The following is a 17,706-nucleotide window of genomic DNA, read 5'->3' as shown; positions in this document are numbered from 1 at the left end:
CTCTACTAAAAACACAAAAATTAGCCAGGTGTGGTGGTGGGAGCCTATAATCCTGGCTACACGGGAGGCTGAAGCACGAGAATCGCTTGAACCCGGGAGGCAGAGTTTGCAGTGAGCCAAGATTGTGCCATTGCACTCCAGCCTGGGCAACAGAGTGAGACTCCATCTCAAAAAAAAAAAAAAAAAAAAAAGAAGAAAGAAAAATGATCTAGCTTACACAGGAAGAAATACCGATGTCTCTACTTGCCCATGACATGACTATCTCTACAGAAAATCCAGTGGAATCTACATAAGAGCTCCTAGAAGTGAGTTTAGCAAGCTTATAGGAAATGAGATTAATGCATGAAAATCAATTTTCCATATTCTAGTAATGAACAATTAGAATTGAAATAATCAACATAAAAATATCAAATAGTTAAGGACAAATCTGACAAAAGATGTTAAACACATGTACATTGAAAACTACAAACTTCAGACAAGTTAATGACATAAAAATTGATGGAACAGACTAGATTCACTGTCTCAGTTATGTCTACTAGCTGACATGTTAAGATGTCAATTTTCTCCACATTAATCTAAAAAGATACAACATAATCCCATCAAAAGCTCACCAGTCTTTTTTGTTGACACTAGTTTTTCCAAATGTTACATATCTATGATCTACTGAACGATATTAATCTCTGAATTAACAGAATAAACCTAAGGAGGAAAACATGGAACTAAATTAATATGGATTCTGAGCCTAGAGGTCAGTTCCCAAAGTGAAGTGAAGGACAGTAGCTGAACAGCACTAGAGGGTACTCTGTGGGAACAGAAGGAGAACAGATTATCTACTGGTTGTGTGTATACGTGTGTGGTAGAGGAGGATGTAAGAGTGCCATCTCATTTTCTTTCCTTTCTTTTTGTTTTTGAGATGGAGTTTCACTCTTGTCACCCAGGCTGGAGTGCAATGGCCCAGTCTCGGCTCACTGCAACCTCAGCCTCTCGGGTTCAAGAGATTCTCCTGCCTCAGCCTCCTGAGTAGCTGGGATTATAGGCATGCATCACTATGTTCGCCTTTTTTTTTTGTTTGAGACGGAGTCTCGCTCTGTTGCCCAGGCTGGAGTGCAGTGGCGCAATCTCGGTTCACTGCAAACTCCGCCTCCCGGGTTCATGCCATTCTCCTGCCTCAGCCTCCCAAGTAGCTGGGACTACAGGTGCCCGCCACCACACCCGGCTAATTTTTTTTGTATCTTTAGTAGAGACGGAGTTTCACTGTTAGCCAGGATGGTCTCGATCTCCTGACCTCGTGATCTGCCTGCCTTGGCCTCCTAACAATTTTTTCGTATTTTTAGTAGAGACAGGGTTTCACCATTTTGGCCGGTCTGGTCTCGAACTCCTGGCCTCAGTTGATCTGCCCACCTCGGCCTCCCAAAGTGCTAGGATTACAGGCTTGAGCCAACGCACCTGACCGACATCTCATTTTCTATAGGACTAAGGCAGTACTGACAAAGACGCGCAGAATAAAGAATAAAGTTACTTAGGAATACTGAAGTAAACAGATGAAAGGGAAAAGTGGCACTGGGCATGGTGGTTAATGCCTGTAATCCCAGTGCTTTGGGAGGCTGAAGCAGGAGAACTGCTTGAGGCCACAAGTTCAAGACCAGCCTGGGCAAAAGAGGAGAAAAAAAAAAAAGTTGATAGTGACTATCTTTACATAACATGTAGTCCAAGAGTAATGATGAATGCCTTTAATAAAGACTTAATCTTGGCCGGGTGCAGTGGCTCATGCCTGTAATCCCAGCACTTTGGGAGGCCAAGGCAGGCAGATCACCTGAGGTTGGGAGTTCAAGACCAGCCTGACCAACATGGAGAAACCACGTCTCTACTAAAAATACAAAATTAGTCAGGCATGGTGGTGCATGCCTGTAATCCCAGCTACTTGGGAGGCTGAGGCAGGAGAATCACTTGAACCCAGGAGGCAGATATTGTAGTGAGCCGAGATTGTGCCACTGCACTCCAGCTGGGTGACAGAGCGAGACTCCATTTCAAAAAAAAGACTTAATCTTTCTTAAAGGACAAATATATAGGCAACACAGAAAAAACATTATTGGGCTTCTATTGGCAATTACAGGAGTAATACAGTTTTCTTACATAATACATTCCTTCAGTAATGTATTTTTCAAGAATTTTGTCTTAGAATTTCTAAGGTAGTTTGTCATTGACCCCATAATTTTTTTTTTTTTCTTGAGAGGGAGTTTCGCTCTTGTTGCCCAGGCTGTAGGCTGGAGTGCAATGGCGCAATCTCGGCTCACTGCAAACTCCGCCTCCCAGGTTCAAGTGATTCTCCTGCCTCAGCCTCCTGAGTAGCTGGCATTACAGGCATGCACCACCATGCCCCGCCAATTTAGTATCTTTAGTAGAGGCGGGGTTTTTCCATATTGACCAGGCTGGTCTCGAACTCCCAACCTCAGGTGATCCTCCCGCCTTGGCCTCCCAAAGTGCTGGGATTACAGGCGTGAGCCACCACACGCCCGGCCGACCCCATTATTGATTATAAAGCAGGTCCTATAATCACGTTTTTTAGAAGTTGCTGAAACTGAGATATAAACTATTCTGTTTTTTTGTGGGGAAAACTGGACAAATTACAGAATTATCAAAACTATATTCACTGGCTCAGTTATGTCTAATAGTTGAAAGAAAATGACAGTCTTTTAATAGTTCTTCATTCAGAATCTGTTACTGTAGAAATTTTAAGAGGTTTTGAGTCAGTTCCAGTAAAAAAATAAGGCCAAAGTGCTCCTGTAAAATTATCATTAAAAGTATAGAGAAGAGATTTATCATTCAAATTATAAAGGGAAACTTCATTCATTTCATAGTCTAAAACTAATGCCAATCTTACTAGGTATTACTTGTGGCAGCAGAATAATTTCCTTATGGCCCAATACAATATAATTATTCTGACTAGATCGCCAAATTCCCCATAATCCATCCTGTACTAAAATTGGTTGCCTCTTCCTCCTTCTGGGAAGAGAGTCATTACAGACACCAAGGATCCATTCAGGCTTGTCTTTCACTTCTACTTCCCAGTACTGCCTGCCACAACTATATCCCTTAGAACCCAGAACAGCTGGGAGGAGATAAAATCTTCTTGGGTTATGAGGTACATTTTGTGTTGTATTTCCATAGTGCACAGTTTTTCTATCTTTTGAGACTATATGTTTACGATGTGCTGTTTCAGGATCTAGAATTACATCTACTTGAAATCGTTTGATAATTTTGTCTAGGCCAGAATATTGTGGAGGCAGATGGTAACCATATTCTTTTAATTTGAGTAAGAACAGCTCAGGGAATTTTAAATTTTTATATCTGTGATAGATATCCTTAACATTTGCCAGTAATTCCAGTTCTGATTTAAATACATGCTCTCTGTCTCCTTTAGTAGATATTTTAATAAGGAGGTATAATCTGAAAATTTTGTTAGGCTTTCATTTAGTTGTGCTAAAATATCCATCTCTTCATCTGGCAATTGCCTAAGAACAGTCTCTTGCTCATTTTGGAGAAATAACCTAAGTTGCTCAAATTCAGACTTGACTTCTTCTGCCCTATGTTTTACCTTTTTCTTCAGTTCCAGTGATTTTCTGGTTTGCATAGTTATGACTTTTTCAATTAGTTCCACTCTGTCCTTCCACGGTGCATTGTATTCCTCCAGTTTTTTCCTATGATAGGAGGCAGCCTTCTTTACGGGCCAAACACAGTGATGCTGGTGATAAGTGGACAAACTGCACCTTGGACATAAAAGCTCTAGGTCTTTCTGACAGAAGAAAATCAAAACCTGATTATGCATCTTACACAAATGCTTCTCACACACATGCTTCTCTTCCTGCCTCTTCCTCTTCTTGCTTCTTATCTGGAGTTGCTTAGCAATTTCAGTCAAACTACCCAGCTGGGGATTGCTTATAAATTTCCTTTCTGGACAGCAAAAGTGGCAAAAGGGGCAGGGGAAACTATCATGTAGATCCTTCCAGGACATAATGATGCAGGAGAGACAGAAGTTATGCCCACAGCTGATGGTCACTGGGTCTTTCAAATAGTCCAGACAGATGGGACAGCTAGCCTCTGCTCGGAGGTCAGCCAGGGCCGTCACAAATTCCATTGAGCCTTGAACAAAGATGGTAGGTAAGGTAATTCTTTTATTTTAGCAAGGCCTAGCTCTCTAGAGCTCAAGACCCAGTACGCATTGGATATCCTCCCGAGACCTTGAAATCTGACCAGCTTTCAAGTTTTACTGACTTGGCATGTTGATGGCAGCTTCTAGAAACTTGTTAAGCCCTCAGCTCCTTAGCTTCAGAGTCTACTGCCACAAACACTTCACAGCCTGCAGCCTATTGCATACTAGAACTTAATAGCTGGGCTGCTGCTCTTCCCACTAAATGAAATAAAGTCAAGTTTTCTTCAAGAAAGCAGCCTCAGGTCCAAGATAGGGAATCCTTCCTATGAGTGAGAAAAGACACCATGTTAAAAATCTGATTCCATAATCACAAATGTATTAAACATTCACACAAGAAGGTTTAATATGAATTCACACAAGAATGTTTAAGAATGAATGCTAAAATCACGGAGTGGAAGTTCTTGGAAAAACAAGATATTCATATTGCAGAGATTCACCCCGTACATTACTTATTTAAAAAAAAAAACTAAAAAATATGGGACAAACTTATGTGCTTCCTGATAGGATGCAATGGCAAGTATACAACATTGCCTATATAATATTCTTTCCAAAAATATTGCCATTCAAGCTAACCCTGAGAAAATTACTCTAATTCAGATTGTGGAGCATCTTACAAGACAACTAGTATGCATTCTTCAAAAATGTCAACGTCAGGAAAAACAAGCATAAAAAAAAGGTTTCGATTTAAGGAGAGGAAAGAAACATGACAAATACAATGTGTGATTCCCTGATTGAATCTGAGATCTCGAAATTAAAAAACAAAGAAACAAAAAAACTAAAAAATGCTGGGAACAGGCCAGGTGTGGTGGCTCACACCTGTAATCCCAGCACTTTGTGGGGCCAAGGCATGTGGCTCCCTTGAGGCCAGGAGTTCGAGACCAGCCTAGCCAACGTGGCAAAACCCCATCTCTACTAAAAATATAAAAAATTATCTGGGCATGGTGGCATGCGCCTGTAATCCCAGCTGCTTGGGAAGCTGAGGCAGGAGAATTGCTGGAACCTGGATGGGGGAGGTTGCAGTGAGCCAAGATTGTTCGACAGAGCGAAACTCCTTCTTAAAAAAAAAAAAAGTTAGCAACAAATAAATGTGAGAATCTTAGTATGGACTGTATATCACATACTGTTGTACCAATGTTAAATTGGGCACAGTAAAATTATCATAGTAAGTAAAATGCTCTTGTTCTTAGGAGATGTATATTGATGCACGGGGGAACCCATTTGGAAGCCTGAAACTTTCAGAAGGTTCAGCAATTTAAAAAAATGTAAACAGAGAAAATGTGAATGTAGCAGAAAGGTAACAACTGGGGTGAGTCCAGGGAAAAGGTATAATCATGCGTACCCTTTCAGTCTTTCTTTAAGTTTGACACTTTCAAAACAAAAGTGAGGCAGAAAAACTTCCTGGCTTGCTTTTAAGACACCCACAGGTACCTGATTTTAAGCAAATCAAATTCCTCCATCAACACTTGCAAGCCACCTAACCATCAATACAGTATTTTTTCCCCTTCCCCTTCTTTCCCTAGACACTTTCTCAACTCTTCTTCTTCCTCTCGCTTTCCTCATAACCCAACAACAGTGAGAGTAATACTATATGCATGGTTTTGATATGTGAAATTGGCTCTGTCTTGGTGATCTAGCAAGTTCTTTTACTATACAGAAATTCTTTAGACTAGCAGAATAGGAAAAAATGCAGTAGCCCTAGAAAGTCACCATTTATCCATTATTCCCAAACTTAAAGTTTTAACTCAGTGTCCTAGGACTGCACAAGCAAAAACTATCACAGCAACATGCTACAGGAGGCAGTATTTCACAATGTAAGCACTAACATTATTGAGAGGACACCAGGTTTGAATCCTGGCTCAGCTATTTGCTGTGTATCTTTAGAAAACTGATGTGTTTTGAGGCGTGCAGTCATTACTACTGCCATATTATGGCTGTCTTTTTTTTTTAATTATTATTATACTTGAAGTTCTAGGGTACATGTGCACAACGTGCAGGTTTGTTACATATGTATACATGTGCCATGTTGGTGTGCTGCACCCATTAACTCATCATTTACATTAGGTATATCTCCTAATGCTATCCCTCCCCCTCCCCCCACCCCACGACAGGCCCCAGTGTGTGATGTTCCCCTTCCTGTGTCCAAGTGTTCTCATTGTTCAATTCCCACCTATGGGTGAGAACATGCGGTGTTTGGTTTTTTGCGCCTCATAGCCTGTTATGAATTAAAAAAAAAAAAAAGAAAGAAAGAAACTATATACTCAGACCTATGAACATGATTTTTCTGTTTTACCTCTAAATGAATCATTTCAAGTTGAGGAATAGAAGGCAGGAAAAGTGATAATGGCATAGAAGACTCTAAGCTTTTTACAAAGCATTTAGGCAATACATTTTATAAGCATTTATAGTACCTTTTGTAAAGCATTTAGGAAAGCGATTCTTCTTATCCTTCAGTTCTTATTTGAAATGTCATTTTCTGAGGAAGTACTCCCTGATCATTTAAACCAAGTAACTCACCTGTCAGTCATACTCACTGTAAACTTCACTTTTATGTATTTTATTACAATTGTAAAATTACTTTGTGAAAAAAAAAGAAAATTGATTTTTTTTAACCTCATTTCTTTGACCTGTAAAATGGGAAGTATAACAATCTCTTTTTATTATAAGAATATCATGTAAATGGTAGCTAATATGTGCCCATTCTTCTTGGCCAAAGGAGCTTTCTGTTAGATGTATTGGAATCTGGATCCAAACAAGAGCCACGTATTGGCATTTGCTTATTAGTTCTTTTAAATCCTTTTTCAATCTAGAATAATGTTCCCTGCTTCCACCTTTGTCCTAGACTACCCAAATTCAAGATTTGCCTATTGCTTTTTTTTTTTTTTTGAGATGGAGTCTCACTCTATCGCCGAGGCTGGAGTACAGTGGCACGATCAAGGCTCATTGCAGCCTCCGCCTCTTGGGTTCAGGTGATTCTCCTGCCTCAGCCACCCAGCTAGCTGGGACTACAAGCATACACCACCATGCCCAGCTAGTTTTTGTATCTTTAGTGGAGATGGGGTTTTGCCATATTGGACAGGCTGGTCTTGAACTCCTGACCTCAGGTGATCCGCCCACCTTGGCTTCCCAAAGTGCTGGGATTACAGGCATGAGCCTTCATGCCAGGCATGCCTATTGCTTCTTAACATTGTTTAACTTGTCCTTCAGGCCTTCACTTTTTTAACGAATTAAATATTTCCCCTCATTACAATCTGTTTATAACTCCCCATAAGTCAGGACAACATTTTTCACCCTTAGCTCACCCTTCAGAGCCCTCCATATTTCATTTTCTTCATCTGGCTACAGTTCCCTAAAGTACTTGGCCAAAACAAACAAATCAACCAACTAACCAACCAACCAACCAACCAACCAACCAACCTAGGTGCCATGCTTTCCCTTTTCACAAACCACTTGCTGCATAGATTACCCTACCCTCACTTCTTTCCTAGGACTAAGTTTTGGTCCTTCTAGAGACTCAGCCCAAGAGAAATGTTCTCTAAGATAATTTATTATATGTCAGGCACTATGCTAAGGATCTTCCATATAGTCACAGGTTCAATTAAACAATCAAACAACTCCATAAGTTAGGAGCTATTATCCTCAATTAGAGCTGTAAAAGCAGAGTGTACAAGAATTTGAACATGCTTATCCAACATTATGCTAATTGGCATAACCACTGGCATGATACTCAATCACTAAGTTGTACTGCTCCTTCTTTACACTCCCACAGCATCCTATGCATCCCTCTATATATCAAACCACCTTACATTTTTCATATTTGATATGCTCAGTTGTTCATATTTAATAACTTATCCCAATTTTTTTTTTTTTTGAGCTGGAGTTTTGCTCTTGTCACCCAGGCTGGAGTGCAATGGCACAATCTTGGCGCAGTGTAGCCTCCGCCTCCAGGTTCAAACAATTCTCCTGCCTCAGCCTCCCAAGTAGCTGGGATTACAGGCATGCACCACCACGCCCGGCTAATTTTCTCTATTTAGTAGAGATGGTGTTTCACCATGTTGGTCAGGCTGGTCTCAAACTCCTGATCTCAGGTGATCCACCCACCTTGGCCTCCCAAAGTGCTGGGATTACAGGTGTGAGCCACCATGCCCAGCCTGTACTAAATTCTTTAAAGTTGAGAGGCTCCACATTAGCTCTTCCTTCAGCCTTGAAGACTTTGACGATGGAATTGATCCAATGAATGCCTCTTCATCCCTCAAATTCCGCCTGAAATGTCACTTCCTCAGGTGAACGTGAGTTCATAGGGTGGGGCACAATCCCACAGGGTGGAAGAGATCCACCCACGCACCCACTGAGATGCAAACTAATCCAAAGCGGAGTCTGTTCTTCTTTCAAGGGTAGAGGATGCTAAAGGACTCCACCCTGTGACCCCAGGCTATGGGAAGCAGTTGACCCTGCAAAGCTCTCCACTCCCTCCCCATCTAGGAAGGGACGCGGTGCAGGTGAAGCTTTTAAAACCAACTTGCAGACTTACTTGGACCCTCAAGTTTGATCATATAAATAAAAAATGATAAGAATCTGAAAAGATCGGCCGGGAGCGGTGGCTCACTCCTGTAATCCCGGCACTTTGGGAGGCCAAGGCGGGTGGATCACGAGGTCAGGAGATGGACACCTTCCCGGCTAACACGGTGAAACCCCGTCTCTACTAAAAATACAAAAAAATTAGCCGGGCGTGGTGGCGGGCGCCTGTAGTCCCAACTACTCGGGAGGCTGAGGCAGGAGAATGGCATGAACCCGGCAGGCCGAGCTTGCAGTGAGCCGAGATAGCGCCACTGCACTCCAGCCTGGGCGACAGAGCGAGACTCCGTCTCAAAAAAAAAAAAAAAAAAATCTGAAAAGATAGCCAGGGAATTAAATGTTAGTTAGGGGCAACAGGGCCCTGATCACGGAGGAGGGCGCCCCCAGCCCTCATATTCTTCACACTGTCCCTGCACCCGGGGTCACAGAGCATGGGCAGACCCTTCCCGCCCACTTCCGGAGGAACCGCCAATCACTGCACAGACTAAGCCCCAGGCAGGAAGCCGCGCACTTGGTGGGGCTGGGATTCGAGTCCTTCCTCGCGGGGCTCGGTGGGTCCTGCGCATCCTGTGGCCAGGGTTACTGATCTGTCTGCTTCAGGTGAGCTGGGAAGGCCACAGGAAAGGCCCAGAAGGGTCTCGACATGAGGCTTAACTGGGCAGGGGCTTCCTGAACATTCTCTGTGCCCAGATCTCCGAGTCGCTGCCTGCCCACGACTGGATCTCCTCAGTCTCTGGCGAAGCTTTTGTGAGAAATTCAGAATTGTAGCGTTAGAATGGGGGTGGTGGGCCTGCGTCAATTAAGCTTTAAATGTTATGATCCAAGTTAGGGTTTATGAAGTGGCCATGTTTCTTCAAAGAGTTAATGTACGTGTTTGGGAGTGGGGTGTAGGGAGTTAAGGGAGCGAAGTGGTAGCTGCCAGTTGAGAACCCACCAGCCTACGTCGTCTGCACCCTCGACCTATGTAAGCATCCTTTAATCCTCACAAGGGTCTTACAGGTACGAATTATCATTTCAGCTTTGTAGATGAGGCGCTTTAGGTGCAGGCATGTTAAGAATCAGCCGGTTTGACGATGGTTGAAACTGAGAGCTTGGAATCTACTACAGGTTTTATTTATTCCTCAAACAAGCTAGAGACATATTCCCACCAAGAAGCTTGCTGCCTAGTGAGGGATTTTTACACTTTAGGTAAAGAATGCAAAGTAGCTGTAAAATCACATTATAACTGATATATGACATGATGGGGAGCTAGGCAAAGAACTTGGACTAGATCTTAATGGATCCTTTTGCTTTGTTTTCCTTAAAGCATAGGTTCACAAAGTACAGTCCGCATGCCAGCAACATCATCTGGGAACTTAAGGAAAAACCAGCCCTACTGAATCAGAAACTGGGGATGTGGCCCAAGCAATCTTTTACCAAGACCTCCAGGTGATTATAATGCAAGGTAAGATTTGAGAACTGCTTCCATAAAGTAATAAAAGACCAGTGGAATGTTTTCAGTTGGTAGGTGAAAGGATTCTATTTGTATTTGAAAAGATCAATTTTGCTACAGACTTAAGAAATTGGAGGCACCACTGTGTATCTAGGAGAGAGACATAGGTGGCTTAAAGGAGGGTGGTAACTGTGCGTACAGAGCTGTTAATTACGTAAGATACTTAAAGGATTATAAATCATTCTACTATAAAGACACAAAGACACATGCACATGTGCCAGGCGCGGTAGCTCATGCCTGTAATCCCAGCACTTTGGGAGGCTGAGGTGGGTGGATCACCTGAGGTCAGGAGCTCAAGACCAGCCTCTGGCCAACATGGTGAAACCCCGTTTCTACTAAAAATACAAAAGGAGCCAGGCGTGGTGGCGGGCGCCTGTAATCCCAGCTACTCGGGAGACTGAGGCAGGAGAATCCCTTGAACCTGGGAGGCGGAGGTTGCAGTGAGCCGAGATTGCGCCATTGCACTCCAGCCTGGGCAACCAGAGCGAAACTCTGTCTCAAAAAAAAAAAAAAAAACACATGCACACGTATGTTTATTGCAGCACTATTTACAATAGCAAAGACTTGGAACCAACCCAAATGCCAATCAATGAAAGACTAGATAAAGAAAATGTGGCACATATACACCATGGAATACTATGCAGCCGTAAAAAAGAATGAGATCATGTCCTTTGCAGGGACATGGATGAAGCTGGAAGCCATCATTCTCAGCAAACTAACACAGGAACAGAAAACCAAACGCTGTGTGTGTTCTCACTCATAAGTGGGAGTTGAACAGTGAGAACACATGGACACAGGGAGGGAAACAACACACACCAGGGCCTGTTGCAGGGTAGGGAGTGAGGGGAGGGATAGCATTAGGTCAAATACCTAATGCATGCCTGTCTTAAAACCTAGATGACAGGTTGATAGGTGCAGCAAACCGCCATGGCACATGTATACCTATGTAACAAACCTGTACATTCTACTCATGTATCCTGGAACATAAAGTAAAACTAAAAAAACAAAAACAAAAACATCACTCAACAGGACAGGCATGGTGGCTTATGCCTGTAATCCCAGCACTTTTGGGGGGCAAATCACTTGAGGTCAGAAGTTCCAGACCAGCCTGGCCAACATGGTGAAACCCTGTCTCTACTAAAAATACAAAAATTAGCCAGGCCTGGTGGTCGGTGCCTGTAATCCCAGCTGCTCAGGAGGCTGAAGCAGGAGAATCACTTGAACCCAGGAAGCAGAGGTTTCAGTGCGCTGCTATGGCGCCACTGCACTCCAGCCTGGGTGACAGAGAGACTCTGTTTCAAAAAAAAAAAAAAAAATTAAGATAGAAACCCTATTGGCCAGGTGTTGTAGAAACCCTATTGGCCAGGTGTGGTGGTTCATGCCTGTAATCCTGGCAGTTTGGGAGGCCGAGGCGGGCGGATCACCTCGGGAGGCTGAGGCAAGAGAATGGCTGAAACCTGGGGGCAGAGGTTGCAGTGTGCCACTGCATTCCAGCCTGGGTGACAGAGACTCCATCCCAAGAAAAGAAAAAAAGTTTTTTTAAAGTTTTAAAAAGTTACAAGTTTAAAATTTTTTCATTTTTCAAAGCTAATATTGTTAAAAGATTTTACCAAATGCTAAATAATTAGAAATATTTTTGCTTTTGATTTACTTGTAGTATTTGAACTCTTCATAACATTTATTATTCAGTTTATACAAGTCATATTTAGGTATGCATAACTGAGTTATGAAACACAAATGCTTTAGCCACCAAGTGGCATGTCAGTAAGTTAAAAAAACAAAAAACAAATAATACAAAATCTTTGTTTACATCACATTGGAAGAGAAGAGAATAGTGCCAAAATAGACATACTAATATAGCCTCTCAGGAAATGTTACCTTAAAAATAGGAAAACTGAGAAACGGAGCTGGATTTGAACCTGGGCAATGGACTCAAATCCCATACTTCTAACACCAAGTTATGTCAGTTCCCTTCCGGACATGAAAATAGTTGTGAACCAGGCCGGGCGCAGTGGCTCACGCCTGTAATCCCAGCACTTTGGGAGGCCCAGGCGGGCAGATCACGAGGTCAGGAGATCGAGACTACGGTGAAACCCCGTCTCTACTAAAAATATGAAAAAAAAAAAAAATTAGCCAGGCGTAGTGGTGGACGCCTGTAGTCCCAGCTACTTGGGAGGCTGAGGCAGGAGAATGGCGTGAACCCGGGAGGTGGAGCTTGCAGTGAGCCGAGATTGCGCCACTGCACTCCAGCCTGGGTGACAGGGTGAGACTCTGTCTCAAAAAAAAAGAAAAAGAAAAGAAAATAGTCGTGAACCACTCTACGAATAAGAAACACACTGGCTGGGCATGGTGGCTCACACCTGTAATCCCAGCACTTTGGGAGGCCGAGGTGGGCGGATCACCTGAGGTCAGGAGTTCCAGACCAGCCTGGCTAACATGGTGAAACCCCATTTCTACAAAAAATACAAAAAATTAGCCAGGCATGGTGGCATGCCCCTGTAATCCTAGCTACTTGGGAGGCTGAGGCAGGAGAATCGCTTGAACCCGGGAAGCAGAGGTTGCAGTGAGCCGAGATTGCATCATTGCACTCCAGCTAGGGCAAGAAGAGAGAAACTCTTAAAAAAAAAAAAAGAGAAGAAAAAAGAAAGAAACACATTAACAATTAGCAGTCATTGATAAGTACTATTTGTTAATCAATAGTAAGACAAAAAAGCAGGAGGCAGAGTCCCTAACCCCACTCAGTGAGGCTGGGAAAGGGTCCCTGTGGTGAATTTGGGAGGAGGAGACAAGTGGGTGGAAAGGACATAGGAAGAGGTCCGTCTGGGGCAGAGAAGCAGGGGCAGCTGGCCAGTTCGCTTCCCCACCACTTGACACTCCCATTTCTTGTCATGGCCCTTAAGAGGGGGAGCACCTGGACCCCACGAGACCACAGTTCCAGGGCAGGTGGGTACCTCGGGCTAGGCCAGTGAGTGGCCCTGCTCCCCAAAAATCCCTCTTGACCCTGTTCCCACTGCAGGAGGTATCATTGCACTAAGTAACACCGTGGCCTGCTGTCTCCTCCTGCAGCCAACCGATCAAGAGGACAGCACTGTACGGCGTGCGGAGACCCCCCCTGGGGGGAAGGAATCACACTGGGTCCAGGTGATCTCTGACAGTAGAGACAGACACCATCCATTGCTGAGCCAAGGCAATGTGTGAGCACTGTTCACGCCTCAGCTCATTAATGCTCCATAATGCCCCATGGGTTCCATGCTGTCTGACCCTGTTTATGGATGGGAACACTGAAATGGAGGCTCTGTGCCTTGCCTTAGATTTGAGCTGAGATTTGAACCCAGGTGGACATCCTGAGCTGGGGCATCAGCTGTGGCATCCCTAACAAGCCAGGTCATCCACTTGCCGGTCTCTGCTGATGAAGCCTGGATGGAGCCCGGATTCAGGACGATGCACAGAGGACATCACCATTTGGACGAGGCCCCCCTCCTGTTCCCAAATCTCTCCACTCCACCTTCACCTGCCTCATCTGAGGGATGAGGGGCACCTGCTGGGCTACCTCTAGGAACTCCTTGGTCCTCACTATCCACACCCTCCCCTTGCTCTCCTTCCTTAGAAGCACAAAATCTAAAGCTGCCAACTCTGTACATAAAGACACTGAAATTAAGAAGGAAACAGCCTGGCCAAGACGTCTTTCCACCAGTTACCTGTCCACTGCCTCAAGACTCCAGGCATGGAGCAGAGAGAGAGGCTCAGCAGGGGCTGGGATTTTTCATGGCCCTGGGAGCCAGGGCTGCCCTGGGGTCAGGGGTAGGGGCTGCACTGAGGCACAGTGAGAGAAGTCACATGAGGGGCAGGGACTTTAGAAGACTCCTGAGGAGCCAAAGCTACATGGCAGAAGTAATAATAACTATAGTTGTATCTTAGAAAACACCTATTGGGTGCTAACACTTGGTGGGGCTCTACACACTTTTTTTTTTCTTTTTCTTTTTTTGGAGACGGAGTTTCACTCTTGTTGCCCAGGCTGGAGTGCAATGGCGTTAGCTTGGCTCACTGCAACCTCTGCCTCCTGGGTTCAAGCGATTCTCCTGCCTCAGCCTCCCAAGTAGCTGGGATTACAGGCATGCGCAACCATGCCCGACTAATTTTGTATATTTTGTAGAGATGGGATTTCACTACATGCCGGCCAGGCTGGTCTCAAACTCCTGACCTCAGGTGATCCACCCACCTCGGCCTCCCAAAGTGCTAGGATTATAGGAGTGAGCCACCGCGCCCAACCTCTACACACTTTACAAACTGTTCATATCCCAGTTTAAAGAGGAGAAAATTGGGCCTTGATGAGGTTAACAGCCCAAAGCCACAGAGTCAGCAGCAGAGCCCAGAACTGCTCAGTTGGCCACCAGCGCCATGTAGGGCCCAGGCAGCAGCAGCAGCGTCAGATTCTGCCCACTCGCAACAATCCTGAAATAACAGCCCCAGGCCTGCAGAGCTGTTAGGTGACCAGAGCAACACACTGGCTTGTCTCTAAGTGTGCCTCCTCAGACACGTGCCCATCAACAACCAAGTGTAGGCTGTCTGGCCCCGCTTGGTCTGACTGTAATTTGAGGTGTCGCCAAAATTACAATCTAACACCACCAAAGAAGGACAATTTTGGTGGACAGAGCGGCCAACCAAGGAAATCAAGTCTACAGGCCCTTCCAGAGCAAGAATGCAGCTAGTCAGGAAGGCAGATGGGTACCCAAGGCTCCTGGGGCAAGATGACTACCGCTTCTCTTTTCCTGGTAGATGCCATCCCCCACCTCGACCAGGCCTCCTCTTTCATCCCAGGAAGTTCACTCACCCTAAGTTCCACTCCCTAAGCCCAACAGCAGCTTCTAGGGCTCCTTACTGGCCATAAAGCCTCTCTGAACTGGATTCGACAAGGCTTATACCCCCTCCTGGGGTGTGGAAAGAGGAACATTTTTCCAATTGAGTGGCCAGAGGTCAAAATTTCCAATCTTCCCAAAACGTCTGCCAATATAGACCTGCCCCACAAGCCCTTTACAATGCAGCCCAGGGCTTTCTGAGATGCCCCGTGGCCAAGACGCACATTATTCATTCACCCACCCCGGGATGTAGAGTCCTCTATACTCGCTATGAGCCCCAAGATCCCCAAAAGAAAGCTGTGCTTGTGCCCACGGCCCACTGGACTACATCAACATGGGGACCTCGCCTTTGTCACTCCCAAGATGGCACCACCGCCTCTCAGATCCCCCCATGAGCTTAGTCACTCCCACATCAGCATGACCCACAATATTCTTTTACTCTCACCTATTGAAGACTTTTTTTTTTTTTTTGAGACAAGGTGTTGCTCTGTCCCCAGGCTGGAGCGCAGTGGCGCAATTATGGCTCACTGCAGCCTTGAACTCCAGTAGCTTGGGACCACGGGTGTGTGTCACCACACCTGGCTAATTTTTTCTATTTTTCTACAAAGATAAGGTATTGCTATGTTGTCCAGGCTGGTCTCGAACTCCTGGACTCAAGTGATCCTCCTGCCTCAGCCTCCCAAAGTGCTGGATTACAGGCACGAGCCACTGCACCCAGCTTGAAGACTAGTATAAAGTCACTTACATGGCAAGTGCCACAAAACCAAGCTGATATGAGGTATTAAGAGAACACTTACAAAAATAGGGAGTGTTGTAGTAATTCTAAAAGTGTTCAGAATCAGGAGATGGTGTGGATAGTCCTTGTGCATTCCTAGTGTACAATCAGATGGCCGACTTCCAGATGGGATTAATAATACTTTTCTGCAGAGCAGTTGACAGGGGCCAAAGCCTCAAATCATCAACCTCACTTAACCTGTCTTACTCCTTGGAATCCAATAATATGATTTGTAGTGAAATGAGAGTTTAGATATAAAAGAAGCCAGGGCTAGAATCTGGTGTTCTTTCCATGAACACTTTGGCAAGTGGAAGCCAAGACTGGAAAATCATTTACAGACATGGAGTTTGGGGAGTGAGGTCATTTTGGGAAGTGAGAATGAAGGGAGGAAACGAGGGCTGAAACTCAGGCCCAATATGCCTAGACAAGGCTCTTGTTACTGATGGGATTCAAATTAGTGATTTTTCCTTTTCCAAAGGCTCTAACATGGTTTAACTAATTTTCTTTCTTTTTCTTTTTTCTTTCTTTCTTTCTTTCTCTTCTTTCTTTTTCTTTCTCTCTCTCTCTCTTTCTTTCTCCCCTTCCTTCCTTCCTTTCTCTTTCTTGACAGAGTCTTGCTTTGTTGCCCAGGCCAGAGTGCAGTAGTGCAATCTCGGCTCACTGCAACCTCATCCTCCTGGGTTCAAGAGATTCTCCTGCCTCAGCCTCCTGAGTAGCTGGGACTGCAGGCATGCACCATCATGCCTGGCTAATTTTTGTGTTTTCAGTAGAAATGGGGTTTCACCATGTTGGCCAGACTGGTCTGGAATACCTGATCTCAAGTGATCTACCTGCCTCGGCCTCCCAAAGTGCTGGGATTACAGGTATGAGCCACTGCACCTGGCCCTCTCTCTTCCTTTCAACAGGGTCTTCCTGTTGCCCAGGCTAGAATGCAGTGGTGATCATAACTGACTGTAGCCTTCAACTCCTAGGCTTAAGTGATTCTCCCACTTCAGCCTCCCTAGTAGCTTAGACTACAGGCATGCACCACCATGCCTGGCTAATTATTTTGTTTTAGAGAGGAAGACTTGCTATGTTGCAGAGGCTGGTCTCTAACTCTGCTTTAAGCAATCCTCCTGTCTTAGATTCCCAAAGTGCTGGGATTACACTTTGGGTGAGTGAGCCACCACACTCACTCCTGATATCCTGTGTTTATCTAAAATTTTGATGTTTTATTCATCATGTATTTTTCGTGGGTATTAATTTTTATTTTTTTCAAAAATGGAGTTCAAATGTTATCTTGATTGCTGAGATTGTCGGCACACTCTTCAGTTTTGTGCTCACTCGTTCTAGACCTGTCACTAAACAGAGGGTAAAAATGATTCAGGATGGGACCGAAGACTTCACTGACTTCACTAATTTCAGTTTTTCTTTTTTCTTCTGATCAAATGTACAGCAAACAATGATTTTTGTTCCTCAAAGGAAGCTATAAGAAGGGCAAAACATGAAAGAAGGGATCAGCCTTTACAATTTTCTTTGGTCCACCACCCTCCATCTGGTCTATTCACTGACTCACCCCTGGGATCCAAATTGGGGTGGCACCATTACTACTGATCCCCTCAACCATCTTGATCAAGCTCTGTAAAAAGGCTTTTCCTTTGTGTTCTGAAAATGTTAGAAATTACAAATAACTTTTTTTTTTTTTTTTTTGAGGCAGAGTTTTGCTCTTGTTGCCCAGGCTGGAGTGCAATGGCGTGATCTCGACTCACTGCAACCTCTTCCTCCCAGGTTCAAGCAATTCTCCTGCCTCAGCCTCCCGAGT

At 44.5% G+C, this 17,706-nt stretch overlaps 1 protein-coding gene and 1 pseudogene across 1 annotated transcript in view; one reads left to right on the top strand and one right to left on the bottom strand.

The window, feature by feature from the left end:
• Positions 1-17,706, top strand: part of TRIM61 (tripartite motif containing 61) — a 77,954-nt gene that overhangs the window by 55,845 nt on the left and 4,403 nt on the right. Inside the window, exon 6 of the transcript XR_008524851.2 lies at positions 10,089-10,226. The gene's annotated coding sequence lies outside the window, so the exon portion shown is untranslated. The remainder of the gene's footprint in view (positions 1-10,088; positions 10,227-17,706) is intronic.
• LOC100452438 (tripartite motif-containing protein 60-like) lies at positions 2,705-4,536 on the bottom strand (annotated as a pseudogene).

The sequence above is a fragment of the Pongo abelii genome, chromosome 3 (assembly GCF_028885655.2).
Source record: "Pongo abelii isolate AG06213 chromosome 3, NHGRI_mPonAbe1-v2.0_pri, whole genome shotgun sequence".
Taxonomy (NCBI): Eukaryota; Metazoa; Chordata; class Mammalia; order Primates; family Hominidae; genus Pongo; species Pongo abelii.
Note: the sequence above shows the minus strand (reverse complement) of the source record. Positions and strands in the feature narration are given on the sequence as shown.